The sequence below is a fragment of the Balaenoptera borealis genome (assembly GCF_965194805.1).
Source record: "Balaenoptera borealis genome assembly, chromosome: 3".
Classification (NCBI taxonomy): Eukaryota; Metazoa; Chordata; class Mammalia; order Artiodactyla; family Balaenopteridae; genus Balaenoptera; species Balaenoptera borealis.
The window spans coordinates 158,848,328-158,865,912 of NC_138866.1; the positions used below are offsets into that span (position 1 = coordinate 158,848,328).

Genomic DNA, 17,585 nt, shown 5'->3' on the forward strand with positions numbered 1-17,585 from the left:
ATTCATTGTTCTTATGTGAAAGTCATAATTCTTTTTTAAAATTTTTCTTATATTTTAGAACTAAAAGATAACTTGCAGATTGAAGCTCTTATGCTGATTATAATTTTGAATTCTAGCTTACCCCTTACCCACTCCCCCCAGTAAGTAAAGAAGGAGAAATCAGTAGAATCACATTTCATATTTAACACACCCTCCCCAAAACTTAATGCATGGAGCTTTCTTTCTAGTTAGGCTAGGCCATCTGTATATATATATATTTTTTTTTTTTTTTTATTTACATTTATATTTATATTTTTACCAAAAGATTTGTCCAATAAAAGAAGAAAACTGTTGAATTCTAGTAACCAAGAAATTACAATCTCTTATTTTTCTATTTCCTTATGTGAATATCATAAATACATGTAAATACCCACCCCAAGTTCCATTAAGTATGAAATATTTTAACAGCTCATATTTTGTTTAATCACCTGGAATTAAATGGCTTTATCACAAAAAGAAATAAGAAATTTTGTTTACTCTTCAATATTATCTTATTTAGTAAAAAATCTGAATAAAAATGATGGAACTGGGGAAGGAGAGGGCTAAAAATTAAATTTAATGAAATTCAACATTTTGACTTATCACAAGGAAATTTTATGGATCTGGGCAATAAAAGTAAGGCAATGAATATATTTATATTTACCTGATATAAATCTTTCACTTAGCAGTGTCATCATTGTCACCAAATATTAAAGAGCTCACATACGAAGAGAAATATGTGGAGAAAGTTTGTAAGAGCAGTTAAGAGATCCGAAATGATAATTAGCCAGAAAATCTGTTTTTGGTTTGGTCTTATCATTTAATTTTAATTTTTTTTTAGTATTTTCTGCCTACAATACAAAGCCTGACAACCAATGAATAGTTAAAATTGGGCAGCTGCTAGTGGATGGTGAAGTTACAGATTCTTGGAAAGTTCCTCTGAACAGGATACCTTCCCAACGCCTCGACACAAATGCATCATTAAAAATTAATCCTTGGGGTTAAAAGTTACCCCAAGGAAGACTGTATTGCCGACAGTCCTTTACCTCAATGTAAATTATTTTGCCTTATCTTTTCACTATAACGACCAGCTGAGAAAGAGAGAAAGGAAATCAAAAGCCTTGAGGAGACTGGAGTTCAGGTTGGGCCGTAATGAACGAGGCATCAGACCTGATAAAATTGTCATACCCCTCCCAGCCTTATGTCCTCATCTGTAAATTGAGGAGAATAAAAATACTTATCCCCCACGATTGTAGGGAGGATTAAATTAGCTAGTACACCTGTGGCACCTATGACAATGACTGTCAGAAAATATGCCCTCATAAGTATCAAATACTCCCCACCCTCTCCTCCTTCCCAACTTCCCTTAATCCTACACCCACCCCATTACCACCACTGCTTCTTACTTCAAAGCACATTGCTAACTGTGTCTTGAGGACATGCTAGAGGTTTACATAAAAATCAGATGCAAGGCTCTTTCATTTACCTGTAGCAAAAGAAGAAATAGCTTAAGCTACTTTGGTTCTCCCAAATGTTTTTATGAGGTAAAGGCATCAAAAATATTATGTGAATTTTCACTTAATTTATGAAATTTTTCTCCCCTAAAATATCTGAACTAAAACATTTAGGAGTTCCTTATCTTCTTTTCGAGTTTGATTTTTTTTAAAGAGAAGCGAATATATGCTGTTAACTATTTCAAAACTCTTATGTTTTATATGGTTTTCCTTTAGAAATTTAATTCTCTCTATTTAAAGACTTATAGGTCACTTGCATTAATTTTTTAAACATTATCAGGATGTGCGTAGTGACCACACGTCACAATTATCAGAGGGATAATTAAGTCCATCTCTAGTGAGTAGGATTTTGCCTTTAAGTAATTCATGTGGATAATGCAGTCTCTGGATTTCCACGGGAAAATCTTTTCAGAGAAAGAGAGTTTCTGAGTTGGTATCTCAGGACCTGTCATAATTTACATCTTCTGACGAATTCCTTGTTTATGGACTCAATAGCAAGACTTTGAAGAATGTCATTATTAAGCTTCCTATTTGAATTTTATATTTGTTAACACATTCAGAGTCAAGTACATAGTTTTTATTAAAGAAAAAAGTTCTTAATATATATTTATATATTTAGCATTTATTGACTATATGCTATGCTCTTTGTGATAGAAGGGTCCCAGCTGATCCAACATTGACCTTTTCTCAAGAAACGTGATAAAAATATGCCTGTAAAATTAACATCATGATAAGGTAGAAAATAATGAACAGCACTGAACAGGGATATGGAAGTTTGGCAGAAGTACAGAGATGAATACATGTGTTATTTCTGCATTTCATGTCCAGAATTTAAAAAAAAAAATCAACACATTGTATTTTAGAGATAAAGGTACTAAGAGTATTATGAGTCCAAAAAGAAATGGAAAAAACCGTAGTAAATACATGGCTAATCCAGGCCAAAAATATGTCTTACCTATTTTTTTAATGTGATGGGTTAATTATGAGAAATGAACATCAGTTTAATTGATTATGTCTCTCAGTTTTTTTTCAGATCTGACAAGTTGATGCTGAGGATATGCATAACATGAGCAAGTTTGCAACTGCTTCTAATTTTACCTGGTAAAATAAAATATCCCCTAAGCCACATTGGCTGGTGTAAGGGAAGAAGAATAAAGTCTGAAATGCAATGCGCGTTCCTCATACCTATCTCTACCCTCGGCATGTTGCCTTCACGTAGTCCGTACTACACATTATTGAAAAGCTGTTGTCATATGCACCCACAGAAATCACCCAAACAACAACAACAACAAAACAAATAATTGACAGATGAGCTGCAATTTCCCCTAGTGCCAGGCCATGTTGCCATCATTGTAATTCCCATGTCCAGCACAGGACAGGTCATAAAGAAATAGTTGGTGTGGGTTAGACTTGTTCAATGTCAGGCAGTGCTTAGGGGATAATTTCATTTTTAGTTATTTAGATCATGATGGTAATAAAAATTTCAGAAAGCTTTTTAAAATATTTGTTTTAGGGAAGGAAGGATGTAAGAACAGTCAAGGGGGAATTGAGATAACTTTGGACTGATTCATGAAAGAAAATGTCTGAGTATAAAGCAATGTTTGTTTTATATCCACTTAAACAACGGTAAAGTGAAATGACATTTTAATATGAGCAGTCAAACTTTATTAGAAGAGTTGGTGAATAATTACAGTTCAACAGCCAAACATTTATCTGTCTGTACCTTATGTGAATAAATAAAATATTTTTAAAGCCAACAACAAACACAAATAATAAATTCCAATGGAAACTGCTTTTCTCTGATAACCACAAAAACACAGAAATAATAACGTAAGTAATGGAAAACTTTACAGGTCCCCAAAAGATAAAGGGCAGACTGGTTCAACCAAGGCTTGCTTGGATATGTGTAGGAATAAATCTGACCTATCTATTCTAATGGACCATTAAACTTTTATCAGATCATCATCAGAATGCATGAGGATTAAAAATCATTTTAGCTGAATAATGTGTGCTACAATGTATATCGTCTGTGTTAAGGTAGTAATCATCATTTGGCTGATGTACTTCAAAGGACTGGTGGGCATTAGCCCATTTTGAACTTAAGCACTAATACTTTGACAGCACAAGGAGAATGTTTTTATCGCTTTGATAATGCAGTACGAGAATATAAATGTGGGTCATCTCAGCTTCTGTGTGAGTAAGGCATTAGAATTGCGCCAGTCACCATTTAATATATTTGTTGAGTTGTTGTCCAAACTCGCTAGATGAGTCTGAAGCAATGTTTTTGAGTGTTTTTTCTTGAATGTTCTTTATTGTTATATTCTTAGATCCTGTATTACAAGGGATATCCTTCCCTCCAATAACCTGTGTCCTTATACTGAATCTTCCTTTTGTTAAAATTTTAATCAGCCCTTTAATTCACACTGAAGCGTGAAGGGTACTTACATCATGGTGTCACGACTTCCTGGGGCATAGCTGAGGTAGAGGAATGCATTTTCAGTCTCACCTAGAGGAAGTGGTAAAGATGAAGCACACTGGGGTTTTCTAGTGTCCCCACCCTCTCCTCCACCCCTTCCTGATTATCCTACTTATAATAAGAGTCTAGCTATACACTCACCTATAGAGTAAGCTTCCTATGCAGCGCCCTTTTTTTTTTCTTTAACATCTTTATTGGAGTATAACTGCTTTACAATGGTGTGTTAGTTTCTGCTTTATAACAAAGTAAATCAGCTATACATATACATATATCCCCATATCTCCTCCCTCTTGCGTCTCCCTCCCACCCTCCCTAACCCACCCCTCTAGGTGGTCACAAAGCACCGAGCTGATCTCCCTGTGCTATGCAGCTGCTTCCAACTAACTATCTATTTTACATTTGGTAGTGTATATATGTCAATGCTACTCTCTTACTTCGTCCCAGCTTCCCTTCCCCCTCCCCATATCCTCAAATCCATTCTCTATGTCTGTGTCTTTATTCCTGTCCTGCCCCTAGGTTCTTCAGAACCATTTTTTTTAGATTTCATATATATGTGTTACCATACGGTATTTGTTTTTCTCTTTCTGACTTACTTCACTCTGTATGACAGTCTCTAGGTCCATCTACCTCACTACAAATAACTCAATTTTGTTTCTTTTTATGGCTGAGTAATATTCCATTGTATATATGTGCCACATCTTCTTTATCCATGCAGCTCCCTTTTTTGAAAATAAGAAGCCATGGATATTCTTTTTGAAAGTCTTAATCTCTTATTTATCCCATGTGGATTTGGCCTTAGCAGGGAAACCACTTATGTATTCTTATGTTTTTGTTTATTGTTAATGCACTTCAGTCTTGTAATCTTTCTCCCTTTTGGAAACTGAAGAGAGACTTTGTATGATGCTTTTGAAGAGAGGAGAAAACACCAATGCATATAAGATATGGGGGGGGTGTTAATATCTTTAAGAATAACTGTTAAGAACACAATACCCTTCATTTATCTCAGGTTTTCAATGAGAAAATAATTCTTTGGTTCATAAAGAAAGATTACCACTATGGAGCTTAGGGATAAACTGTGTTTAGGATGGGGCTCTTCTCATATGAAATTATTTTATTTGACAGTCTTCCAGAAGCCCCCAATTTTCCATCCCTAAAAATGGACCACTTGGGGCTTAGCACACTACTGTAGGAGGTCCGTCCTAATGATCATACCCACGGAGGTTCAACACAATCATCTTTGACCCTGACCCTACGTGAAAGAGTTATTGGATTGCTTTGTGCCCTTACAACATGGCTGAAAGAAGGGTTCTGGGGGCCTTTGAAAAAGTGTAGGTCAATAATGTGCAGGGAAAAAAAAGAAAAATTCCAAAGTTACAGTGAGGCAACATGAGAGAAGTAAGCTCTTGGTTGAGGGGTTCTCAAAAAGGGGAATTCAGGCAGACTTAATGTCGGCTGTGTCTCTGAACCTGTTCTGCCTGCATCATTACAGGAAAGGAAAATTAGGACAGAGTGCCACCCACATTCAGACAATCGCTTGCGATTGATAATAGCGATAATAGCGATTGCATCTCATCCATCTTTAAGCATCGGCACTTGTCATAGAGCGTGACTCATGTCAGAGACACGATAAATATTTTTGGAGTGAATGAATGAATGAATAGAATAATATAATTTTAATTTTAGGATTTCCTGGCATTCCATAAAGACATTTTATATTCTTTTAGTGTAAGCACTAACATCTCTAGATGGGCTAGATTTTTTTACAGTTCCATAAAAAAAGTAGGAAAACAAAAGACCGGGAATTGGGAGTCAGAGCCAGCTGTGACTATTCAGAGGGTGCTGAGGAATATTTCACAGAAATCCTTATCGAGTGATTTTTTTCATTGGAAGAATAACCTCTGATGGTTAAGCCAACTAAAGGGAAGGACTAAAAATGACACCGCATGTAGAGAGACTTAGAAATTCTAGGGAAAGTCAGTCTTGAAGAGCAGGGCAAATATTAAAAAATGGGTTTTGATATCCATAGTAGATCGATACAATTTAAAAATCATCTTCATGGATTTAACAACATCAACAACAGAACATTCTGTTGTAGAATATGATTTAATGTTCTTTCAGATTCATGGCTGAATTTGATGTAGCATCACTGAGAGAACAACACACACCCAGAACAAACCAGCTGAAGTTCTCAAAAGGTTCGATTTGCTGTACTTATCACAGATTTCAATTAAGCATCTCACCATGAGAAAGGCAAATGCCAAAAGCATCGTTTGCTTAGTTTTCCGATCTTGAGCATTTTTTAAAATACTTTGGGAAAATACACACCACACCATGGATGTGTTTTAAGATTTCCACTTGCCTGCAGTTCATTCATTCAACAAATATTTTTGAGAGCCCAGGATGTGGCAGACAATGTGCAGAAAGATCGTTGGAAACACAGAATGTCTGAACTCAAAGGTTTCATGAGCGTGAGAGGTAGAGGGGGTGAAGGAGGAATAAAGATATAAACATTGGATATAAAATGTATGGTCAGGTTTCAACAAGTGCAATGGAAGAAAATGAAGTGGGGAGAGATGACAGCAATTGAGGGCAGAGGAGCCATTTTCTGTTTTCTAGAGGGAGGTAGTGTTCTGTACGGAGGTCAAGTTTCTGCCAACCCTGAAAGAAGCAAGGGTGTGAGTACTGAACACGTCCAGTGGGGAGAGGATTCGAGGCAGAGACCACCACCAGGCAGAGGCTCTGAGACTGGGCTGATTCTGAAGGGTTGAAGAAGAACAGAGAGTCCAGGGTGGAGTAGAGAGGGCACAGAGGAAGTGGGGAGCGGAGGATGCTGAGACAGGGGTGTAGAGAGGGTCCAGTCCCAGGGACCCCTGAGCCGCGCGGAGCCTGCCCAGTAACATCCTCCATTGTCTCCTCGCTCTTAGGGACTCTAATCAGCGTTGCCGGGCAGCTTTGCATTCACTGAAGGTTGAAAAATTCATTTTCCTGCTAAAGGAAAACGTTCTCTACTCACAACACTTCTGTCACCAACTGTGTGGGGTTTCCACGTCAAGCAGTCCTCCGATTCTCTGCAGACACCAACGGGGTGTCCTGCAATTGAATTCAATTCTGATACCAACTACCCAGAGTCAGTGCAGACCCCACAGGTTAGGGCTCAGTCCCACAAAGTTGCCCCTACTTCAGATGCCAGTCTCAAGTAGTGGGTCCCCAAGGTACCCACAATTTTGAGTTGGCTACAAATTGGGGATCCCCCTAACCCCTTCCTCAGAGTCAATAATTTGGTTATAAATGCTCACAAAACCCATGGAAACAATTTACTTACATGTAGTGGTTTATTATATATATATTTTTCAGATTATTTTCCATTTTAGGTTATTACAAGATATTGAATATAGTTCCCTGTGCTATACAATAAATCCCTGTTGCTTATCTATTTTATGTCAGTCATTAATTTTGCATAAATTCACAGGGCCAAAACTTATGATATAGTTTCTAGAGTATGTAGTTTCTGTAGTACATAGCTTCCATAGTATATAACTGCTAGCTATTCAGAAATAGCAAAATATTTCCTGCTGAAAGAAAATTGTTACAGAAAAAAGATCTGGGCTTACGAGTAAGTAGTGCAGAAGACATATGTCACTCAGAGTAATGTGCTTTCAAACAGCATGATATTTGTCATTAAACATATTTAGACAACTTTGAAATTAGATTTCTTCCTCAAAATGTCCAAACCACATATTAAACAGGAAACAAATGGAGAGGTGAGAGACCTCACATGCTCTTAAGAAGGACTTCAGTTGCTGTCATTCTGACTGTGACTTCTTTCCTTTAGTTCTCTAATTTTGCAGGTGACCCTGCCCTACCTGGCCACTGAGGCAAGAATGCTGATTCACTGTCAGATGGGCAGATGCCCTGTGGAATGATGGGAAATACAGAGTCAGGAAGACATCACAACTTTGCTGTCTGTTGCTGGGTCCTCCAAAGAGAACAAGCAGCTTTGGATAGATATCATATTTATACATTTTGCCATGTACATATATAAACTATACATGTATGCATATGTAAATGTACTTACATATGTGCTCATGTGTTTGTACACACACGTTTATATTATTGGGTATGAAAACTGTATAGGTTTGTGACAACAAAATCGGATGATGCCATTGGGCTGTCAGCATGTTCATTTGACATCTGGAAGATCCTTTCAGAGCTAGAAGTTTCTATGTCTCTGTGTGCACACAGATAAGATACTGACACATGTCTTGGAATGTTATTTGTCTCTTCATTGGGGGTCTGGGCTTGAAAGGATCGAGGATTGTTCTGGAAAATTGTTCAGTTATTTGAAATGCTCTTGGCTTACTTCTTCAGAGTTTGGGATAATGACCGTGTCTTCCTCTGCACTCCAGTGGATTCGGTGACAAAGGGCTGGTTCGGCAGAGACCAAAGGCCGACTGAATGATGTGTTATGAGCCTCTGTCAGTCCACATAGCCAAAGGGTTAGCGCTGAAGGGTAGCAGTCATATGGGAAATTGGAAATTCTGTGCATGGATCTTCCAGACCTACTAGCGGATCCATGCAGATAATACAAATCTATCTTTGCACAAATGGCAGGGCAGGAGGGGTTCGGAGTTGGTGATCAGGAACTTGATTGAGCTCATTCTTCCTTTGAGAGATGTTTCTGTAGGTATGTGCATATTGCTGGAAAGTAATTTAGACAAGGAAAATAATCTATTTGCTAGTAAGGGCAATTAATTTTAAGTTATGGGTGCAAATTTTAATAATTGCTTTATCTATGATGGCATTAAAGAGGTGAATCACCATATAGATTAATCTATCTATCTCTATATATACACATACATAATACATACCTTTACATGCACACATATATACATATAAATATATAGATTAACCTATATAAGCTTATGTCAGGGTGAATATAAAAGGTAGAAAAAAGCATCGAGTAGAGGAATGTAAGTATAAGCCAAATGGATAATTAATACAATTAACTTTCTTTCCTTTTAAAATGCCCCATCTTTACTATTTTCAGATGTATTTGCAGGGTTTTAGAATGATCAATAGAAAGAACAGTATTCTTCTTGCTGGGGTCACTATTTACAAAGTCAAAGAACTCTCCAGGCCCCTCAGTTTTCTCATCTATTAAATAAGATGGTTAGAATGGAGTATTTTTCAAAATTATTTTGCTTCTAAAATTTCATCAAATGTTTTTTGCCTGGCATCCTTTGCCTCTTTGACTCCCTTTGATTTGAGAAATCCTTCTCTGATCTAGGGCATCCAAGTTTACTGAACACAGGGTGGGTGTAGCTCAAACTCATGATAAGTTTTCCCTTCCATGGTCCAGAAGTGAAAACATGAGTTTAGAAACCAATATATTTGAGGTTTATTATGGACACTGTACAGGAGAAAATTAGTCTCCATCTGAGACAGTGATTGCCAGGGTTTGGGTCGTGTGGAGCAGCTGGGAACATTTTTGCTGGGATGTGGAGCAGAGTCTAAAGGAGAATAAAATGGGCAAAGAAGAAGCTGATCAGGGACCATCCTGCTGTCAAGATGTCCAGATTTCAGCCAACACATTGTCTTTGTTGTTCCAATATTTGAGTAATGTCTCTGTGACTTGAATTTAAAAAACAATGGAAAAGAGCTTGATGCTTTTTTGTGGTTGTTACCATTACTACAGAAAGCTTGTGAATTGTATAATGCTTTTACAAGGAAAATTATAAGCTTGTTGATTTCAGTATTTACACTGTGGAATTTATTTTTGAAACGAACACATTTTATGGTATGCATGATGCCAACAAGTCAAGAGAGGGAAAGTCATAAAAGAAATAAATGAGAGGAGTTGAGGAATCAATATTTATTTGATACATTTACTAAAATAGTGACTATTCATTATCTCTAAATATTCTACAGCTTACAAGAAAATGTACTTTTTTTATATTAGAGTAGCCTAAACAGATCAAACAATGTATCATCTTTTGTATTCTTCTAACTACCAAGAAAAAGTAAGAAAAAAGTTTCTCTGTTTAGGGGAAAATTGGAATTGTTACGGCATCATCACTTTTTAAAGTTAGAGTTGAAGATATGAAATATAGCGGAAAACATTATGATATTCAAAACTCAGGCTGAACATATCACCACATGCTAACCAATTCATTGGATTTTTTTGCCATCACTAGAGGTTAATTGGAATTCAGATAAAATCACTAGCAGGGGCTTTCCTGGAATTTAAGTTTGAGATGCAAAGGAAAGAAAAATGAAGCAAGAGGTCATTTCAGTCTTTTAGAGAATTAAAATATGTTATTCCATATTTTTCCTTATCTCGGAAGCAAACCAAATTGATAGTTTACACATACTTCCTCCTTTCCCAATAATTCTTCCTACTCTGAGGACATGTCTGAAAGCTGTCATAATATTGATATTACTGGGATATGGATGAGTGATCAGATTACACATAGAATAAACATCAAAAATCAATTCTTTTCTGAACCAGTCCATTGTCTGTTCTTTTTATTTCAGCTTGGTCAACCATGTTGGATTTATCCTGTAGTGGAAAAGAATTAATGCTCCTTTTTTATCTTGGACTAAGTCTATTTTCTAGAGGGCTTAACCCACATCAGGTTGGTTAGCCCTGAAATAAATGATTCCAATGGGTAAAATTAATAGGCACCATAGGAAAAAGAAAAAGAAGTACTGTAATTTCTGGGAAATTACACTGTTATTAGTGTTAGAATTACTGTGGTGGGTGATTGAGACACACATACATACACACACATGTTTATTGGATCCTTACACTTTATTGGATCCTTACCTCTATTTGTAAATTTCATAATCTTGTATAAAAAAATCCTGAGGAATCTACAAAAAAAATTATAACTAATAAATAATTTCAGTAAGGTGAAAGCATAGGATCAATATATAAAAATTAATTGAACTTCTATACACTAGCAATTAACAATTCTAAAATTTAATAAAATTACCCTATTTACAATAGTACTCAAAAGGATAAAATAATTAGAATAAATTTAATAAAATAATTATGACATATGCACTGAGAACTACACATTATGTTTTTATTTTTTTAAATGAAAACTTATTTATTTATTTATTTATTTATTTATTTATTTATTTATTTATTTTTGGCTGTGTTGGGTCTTCGTCTCTGTGCGAGGGCTTTCTCTAGTTGGGGCGAGTGGGGGCCACTCGTCATCGCGGTGCGCGGGCCTCTCACTGTTGCGGCGTCTCCTGTTGCGGAGCACAAGCTCCAGACGCGCAGGCTCAGCAGTTGTGGCTCACGGGCCCAGTTGCTCCGCGGCATTTGGGATCCTCCCAGACCAGGGCTCGAACCCGTGTGCCCTGCATTGGCAGGCAGATTCTCAACCACTGCGCCACCAGGGAAGCCCTACACATATTTTTTAATGAAGGAAAACATTAAATGGAAGCACATCCCATGGGTAGGTAGACTTAATACTGTTAAGAAGGCAAAAATCTCCAAATTGGTCTAGTGATTCAGTGCAAGCCCTATGGAAATCCCAGCTGGCTTCTATACACAAATTAAAAAGTTGATCCTAAATTTCACATAAGAATGCAAAGGATGCAGAATAACCAAAACTATCTTTAAAAAGAAAAAATTCGGAAGACTCACACTTTCCAATTTCAAAATTTTCTGCAAGACTACAGTACCAAAGACAGTGTGATACTGTCATGGCTGGACATATAGTTCAATGTAATAGAATTGAGACTCTAGAAATACGCTTTTGCATTTATTGTAAATTGAATTTCTGCAAGGGTGACGAAGCACGTCAATAGGCAAAGAACAGTCTTTTCAACAAATTGTGTGGGGAAAAAAAATCCCTCAACTAGCGTATGGATAAATGAACTATGTTTCCATAAAATGGAATACTACTCAGCAACAAGAAAGAATGAACTACTGAGACTTTCATCAGCCTGCATGGATCTGAAATTCATTATGTTAAAACACAGAAGCAAGACCCAAAAGGCTATGTATGATTCTATTTATGTCTCACTCTAGAAAACACAATTATAGGGACAAGTGGGCAGAGGGTCTGACTAAAAATGTCACTACTAGGAAGTTTTTCTGGGGGATGAGGAACTCTTTTATAACTTGATTATGATGATGATTACACAACTCTATACATTTGCCAAAAACTATAAAACTGTACACAAAAGAAGAGTGGATTTTACTGTCTATAAATTTTAAATTACATTAAAATGATGTAAAATACTAAAAATCCACAAATCTATCCTTTACCTAAAGTAATTCAAAAGAAATGTCTGACTTTCAGTGCGATATAATTTAAAATTTTCTTTTCAAATATCATTTGCCACAATTTCTTTTATGTGATTTCTTGGGGGAAAGGATTCATTCATTTTGAAAGTTTCTTTAAAGAGAATATTTTTTTAAAAAACTAATTTAAATCAGTTCATGGCTGGGAAAATCTGACCAATGTGTGTATTTCATACATTGTATAATATTTTAATTTTACATATTCAGGTTTCCATTTTGGAGAATCTGAATCAGTAGAAGTTCAGAATGATAGCCCATTTAATTGAAACTTTGAATAAGTAACTAGTCATGGATTTTGAAGCACCTCCAAGGGAGGTCACTTGAATTGCCCACTCTCAATGATCTCCAGAATCCACTCCAACTTCTCTTAATGGGCTTCATATTAATATTTCAGTTCCATAACAGCTTAAAATGAAAATTATCGCTTTGTTGCTCAAATGCCTACGAAGTGCTTCCTGCCTTTAAATTGAGACCAAGCCCACCAAATAGTTTATACCCAAGAGCTTGTGAGGTGTGGGAAGGATGGAAGGAGACAGGCTTTTATTCAGTAGTGTGGACACAGCCCAGCTCTCAGATAAGCAGATTCTTCTCCATCTTACATATGTTTGAGGAGTAACAGATGGATATTTTGTGGGTAAATCCCAAGCAGAGTTAAGGATAATGGTATTTGTCTGCTTCCATGAATTTTTCTCTATTTATCTTTCTCATGAATTGCTTCAGTAACTTTCCTAATTTATATTTGCCAATGGGTCTTGTTTGCTTGAATTTTAGGAGTATTTAGCCAACTGTTACTAACTCCCAAAGGCCATGGTTTATGGAGCACAACTTACCATAAGCTTACTTCCAGGTTCGCCTTGATTTCAAATTTTAATATTATCATCATCATCATCATCATTATTACAGGTATCTCTAGTAAAATCAGAAGATTTTAGGATTTTAGAATTTTAGGATTATTTATTAAAAAAAAAGAAAAAGAGAAAGCCATTGCTGAGTGTTTTTACAGGAGCTCATCCAAACAGTTCCTGTTATTTCCTTATCCCTGTTGAATCATATCCTGTGATTCAAGTTCAGACATAATAGTTTTGCACAGTTCCATTCCATCTAGAACGACCATAAACTGTTGGTACAAAAGTGCCATAAACAGTCTGAAATGATACAGCTATTTGCATGTGTTGTAAGTGGAGGAATACATGTAAATGCTACCAAGCAGCCTGTAAATAGATTAAGGGTGTTTATTTTCAAGAGGAGGTTAATGTCTCAAAATCCAATTGGTAAGCATAGGGCAGTTGACTGGGAGGAAGCTGGGTTTATGCACAAGTATACATATTGCTTCATAAACGAGCTGTGAGGTTGAGTTGGCATGGTCTTCTGATGATAACCTACCCTCCTTCTCAAAGCTCACCTGTGGGCTGTGATCCGTCTGTATTGACCAAACTATTTCCTGTGAGTGTCGCTGGAACCACAGAGTGAAGATGATTAACGAAAGGAATGTTGTTTATATCGTAACCAATGATTGAAAAATCAGCCTACAGCCCCCAGTGTAAAAATGAAATGTTTAAAAACTTTTGAGACTGCTGGGGTGAGTGCCAACTGGATATTTGATGATACGAGGAATTATTATAAAATTTTAGGTGGGAGAAAGGTGTTGAGGTTATATTTTGTAAAACTTCTTATCTTTAGAGGAAAGCATTGACTGCAGTTGCCTTGGCGTCAGGAATTGCTTCAGAGTATCTGGGGAAGAGAGAGTAGGGGTTTATATGAAGCAAAACTGGCCATGACTTGCTATCTCTGAAGTTGAGTGATAGATCCAGGAGGGTCCATGACATGAGGTGTATCCTTGTACTATCCTTGTATTATCTTTGAAATGTTCCCCAATAACAAGTTAAATAAATCAATACTTTTTAGGAAGGAATTCTAGAACGTGTTTCACAAATCTTTTGTTTTGAAAACTTATATAAGGATCAGCAACACAGACTCAACGTGGGATCCGGACAGCCAAGTTCACATTGTTTGTTTTTAGAGGAGATCTTTATTTTCTTTCCTTTGTTTTGGGGTAAGAGGGATATCTAATTACGACTATCTAATTATTTAATAATTTTAAAGTTTTTTGCCTCAAAATATTTGCCAGTTCTCTTTTCATTTCACCTTTTCTCTTCCTCTTTTCTGTTATCTTCTCTTTTTTATTTCCTTTCTCCTTACCCTCTTCTACTCTGACGTTTTATCCAATATTTTTAGCTCTTTTCAGTGGCAGACTCAGCCCAGGGACCTAATATGCCACCACTGGATGCAGACATTTTCCTCAGCTGCTCTGTCCGTAAAGATCTCTTGTCAAATAACATTTCCAAGGCAGACGTGAGTATTGGAGAGGTTATGCCAGTGGCACATAAAGTAGAAAACTGTAAGTTTTCAGGTAGGGAAACATTAACATTTTCCTTATCCCTATTTAGAATCTCATTAAAAATCCAAATAATAGATTAAGGACAATACTTTGATAACCCATTTCCAAGGAGCTCAGAGATTTAAAATAAGTAAAATGCTTATCTTTCCAGTCTCCTCTACTAAAAGGGTTGTTCTAAGTTTCTTAGTTATCTTTTACTGTGCCATAGGGAACAGAGCTTTCAGGTGGGTTGAAAATAATGGGGGGGGGGGGTCACTGGCAGCAAGGCTGGTCCAGCCTCGTGTCCCGGGAAGAATGAATTTAGAGTGAATGAAGTTTGAGTCACCACCTGCCTGCCATTTACTGATGTGCAATCTTGGATCAATAGTTCAACATCTCTGAAGACTATTTCCAAAAGGAAATTGGGAACAGGTAATATCTTATTTATAAATTGTCTGGAGGATTAAATTAATCGAGAAACTGTAAAGAAAGTATAAATCTAGTGTTCTCCCTGAAATACTGTAGGAACCCGTTAATGTTCATTTCCCTCCATCTTTGTACCATTCCTAATTACATCCAGCACAGAACAGGATAATAAAAGAGGGAAATCAGATTGAATGTTTTATCTCCTGGATTCCGGAAGACAAGCTGGATATCTAGCCACCTTCTTGTTTCCTTCTTCTTCCCTAAATGAAAGTCTGGAGGATTTCGCTCCCTACTTATAACAAAGATAAAGGGGAATTCCAGCATCCTGAAACAAGGGGTTTCCCGAATAGTCAGCCCATGGAAAGAATGAAATCAGGGTGAATAGAAGAAAGAGCATTGACTCAGAGTAACGGGTAGGTATGGTGATTCACTTACCATGTCTGAGACACAGTCAACTCATGTATGAAATGGGTATAATCATGTCATTTCTGAGCACCTCTAAGTGCTGCTGGGACAATCAAATTGCTTATTAAATGAACTCAGTTGGAAAAATCATAAAGCACTTTATAAGCGTAGAGTGTATAAGTTAAACTATTGGCCACAACACTAAAATATACTTAGACCTGTAAAGACAATAATACAAATAAATAAATGCATGCATATATACGTAAACAAACAAACAAAACCTCAAACACTAGCTGACGTGACCCCAGGGGTGGAGGAGGAACAGCAAGTGTGATTTATCTATTGCTTTGGGAAAGGAGTGTTTATTGCCTTTTGCAGATTTAGTTACTGATAAAAGTTCACCTTGTTCCTTGAGTTGCAGCCTTTGCCCCACAGATTCAGGGAAAAGCCCTGAAAGCAATTCCCAAGTGGAGTCTGGACTACAAGTGAGACAATTGATTTTAAAAAATTCTTTTCTGGCCAGAAGCCATTGTTTATTACTATTTGAATAATGATGTAATGCCTGTAACTTGAGAAAGTTATGTCTTTGGAACTTAGAATTTGGTCTATAATAATAGAATGAGTGGGTATTTATTATAGTAAGAGCCACTATGGAATAGATTCTTCCTCAGTAAAATACCACCATACGGTTAAGAGAGGAATCTCTTTTTCATTGATGGATGAATATCAACGAATAGGAATCACTCCAGAAATGGCCATATGCAAAACGTTGAGCATATTTTAAAAGTTAAAATAGCCTTGATTTTTATTATGTTGATCTCATGATCTCATCATCCTCTGCGAGCCCATTAACAAAGTGTCTTGAATGGAACTTTTAAAAGCCTCACGGAACACCAGCCATCCACGCCCTGACCCTGCAGGCTAAGCCTCTCTCCCTAGTCCTGACCAGAAGGGCTAGGAGGACTGGGAGGATTCTAAGAGTTCACCGCGTCAGGTCTGGATTTCCTCGTCCCACTGTGGACTCCATCCCCCAGAGGCTTGCAGAAGAATACTCAAGGGCACGGCTTCCCTGGTACCTGGTGTGCTTCCTGGGCCAGGAACCCAGGAAATGCACCTCCTGACTCATCTGATTCTCACCTCATTTCCAGCTCTGCTTTCACTTCACACTAGGGCAGAATCCGGACCAGAACATCAGCCTGGCTAGAAACATTTTGGTACCTGAGTGAAAAAACCATACCTGGGATTGTAAGGGAATTATATATCATTTCCCACTTTGCGCCCATAGCCAAGACAGGTGAAACAAAAGCAGAGCCACTGTGCCCCAGAGATTAAGGGGCTCGTTAATGGAAAGCAATGCTGATAATTCACCTGGACTGCAGTCAGGAGGGGAAGCACCTGGTGAAAAGGTGTGGTCCCAGGAGCAGGTGCAGGGGGTTATTGGGACATTAGCATGCCAGTAGGAGAGTGACAAGCAGTTCATGTGAAAGACTAGAGGTGGGACTCAGCGGGAATCTAGCATCAGGACCAAACAGCCAAATTGAGTCTTGTAGAGGCAACCCCAGAGCACTGAGGAAGTCTGGCCAGAAAACGATGCAATAAAAGTGATGTTGGGGGCTTCCCTGGTGGCGCAGTGGTTGAGAGTCTGCCTGCGAATGCAGGGGACATGGGTTCGGGCCCTGGTCTGGGAGGATCCCACATGCCGCGGAGCGGCTGGGCCTGTGAGCCACAACTACTGAGCCTGCGTGTCTGGAGCCCGTGCTCCGCAACGGGAGAGGCCGCGATAGTGAGAGGCCCGCGCACAGCAATGAAGAGTGGCCCCCACTTGCCACAACTAGAGAAAGCCCTCGCGCAGAAATGAAGACCCAACACAGCCAAAACTAAATAAATAAATAAATAAAAATAAATAAAAAATAAAGGAATTCCTTTAAAAAAAAAAAAAGTGATGTTGGAAGAATGGATGGATGAAAAAGTGGAAGGGTGATTAAAAGCAGGATCACGTGATCGTTTTCAATAAAAATCCTTGGTTGGGCAGTTGTGTGCTGAAAT

The 17,585-nt window shown here is 37.5% G+C and overlaps 1 protein-coding gene across 8 annotated transcripts in view; it reads right to left on the reverse strand.

Moving 5' to 3' along the window:
• The window catches only part of LOC309625955 (uncharacterized protein), a 180,246-nt gene that overhangs the window by 56,299 nt on the left and 106,362 nt on the right, over window positions 1-17,585 (reverse strand). For 2 of the 8 annotated variants that reach the window (XR_014242815.1, XR_014242816.1), the window contains 2 exons: window positions 13,162-13,240; window positions 8,714-11,425 (listed from right to left, as the gene is read on the reverse strand). The exons of 3 other annotated variants lie outside the window; for them this stretch is intronic. The gene's annotated coding sequence lies outside the window, so the exon portion shown is untranslated. 3 more of the 8 variants (XR_014242813.1, XR_014242814.1, XR_014242811.1) reach the window with 2 other exon arrangements.